Below are 1,607 nucleotides of genomic sequence, written 5' to 3'. Positions count from 1 at the left end.
TTTGAGATGCGTTTTCTCTTGTTTGGTGGGTGTGTCAAACATGTCAGCCTAATCAGCAGCAACATGTATATAAACCACCCGGTATTAAAGAGACAGCGTGCACAATGTAATTAACATCAAAATAAATTCACAAGAGCAAGTATATTGTTTGCACATGTTTATTTACATTAAAAGCAAAATAACTGAAATGATAAGAGTTTCTAAGAAATAAGAAATGCTAAGTATAGATCTGGAACTTCTTTAAGTCTGTCTACATATCATTTAGTAATTGAAATGTCTTCTGGTCCATATCCTTTCCTTAGGAAGGCGTGCTAGACACTGATTAATGTAACATAAAAATACACATATTTATATATTTTGCTATTGCATTGTGGAGTGACACTTTCATAAACTTTTCTATACCCCTCTGATTATATAAATATCACAATAACATAGCACAACAACAGTGATCAGCAATAATGATAAGCCTAATACTCGCAATAAAAATAATAAGATCATAGATCATAACACAGTTTCGGAGGTAAGAAGTGGATTATCCTTCACCTGAAATGTTTGTCTTTTCATCCTGAAATGCGAGGCAAATGTTGGATCACAATAATTAGGAACCACAGTTTCCCTTCACTCGATTAGGATGTTCTCTTTTATTTTGGACGGCAAGGGCAGTGACTGTAACATCAAGCATATTTTGCAGTATTAAACACGTATTTATACTGATTTCATCAGGCTCCGAAAAGAACGCAAAGAATGGTCTTCTCAGCTGCCGTAGTTGCAACTCTTGTGTAATCAGAACAGAGTGCAACGCACCACCGTTTCCGTTTAAAAACGCTTTGCACCGTTTTGTCGGGGCTGAACGCAGCCCTGCTGATTGACTGGAGCCATATGACTAAACAAAACAGCCGCATCCCACTGCATTTTCCAAAAAGCAGCATCTTGTTCAGTGAAGTGCGTCTCATGTAGAAAAACACAGTTACCCTTGCTTTCTGGAATGCACCCTGGAAGCCCCGCATTTAGGCTACAAGTTAGTTACAAATGGCGCGCTCTTCACGATGCACATTCTGAAATACGAACCTTGAAACAATCCCACACTCGGTTTTTTTACGTTTTTTGGCTTGTTTTCTCTCAACTTTCAACTTTTTTAAAATTATTTCTGAAACAACGAATGTACTGTTTTTATTTATGTATGTATGTATTTATGTATATATTTATTTATTTATTATTTGGGACTCAGGATCAAATGAGTTGTATGATTTGTTAAACCAGCTAACTTTCTGTGGACAGTATCATCAATAAATCATAAATACATAATCATAAATACAACGTTACAGATTCCAGTCTTAGGCTTTTCTGTATTGATTTAAAGCTTCTATGACTCTGTTTGCTAATCGTTTAACAAGAAAGCTGGTAAAACCATTTAGGTGAAAATGGTTTCAGCGATGATATACTATATGTATCCCCCGTTTTTTTTTATTGGTTCAATTAAAAATTAAATTAAAATAAAAAAGGCTGCGCCGCTCTTGCGTCAAAGTTGACTATTACTAATTAATTAAACTGCTAAACTATGTAGCTCTGGAACTTTATAAATACATTACATATGAAAAAAACGCATA

This window comes from Sinocyclocheilus grahami, unplaced genomic scaffold (assembly GCF_001515645.1).
Source record: "Sinocyclocheilus grahami isolate Dianchi unplaced genomic scaffold, SAMN03320097.WGS_v1.1 scaffold280.1, whole genome shotgun sequence".
In the NCBI taxonomy this organism is placed as follows: Eukaryota; Metazoa; Chordata; class Actinopteri; order Cypriniformes; family Cyprinidae; genus Sinocyclocheilus; species Sinocyclocheilus grahami.
The sequence above is the reverse complement of the archived record's forward strand: the minus strand, read 5'-3'. Positions refer to the sequence as shown.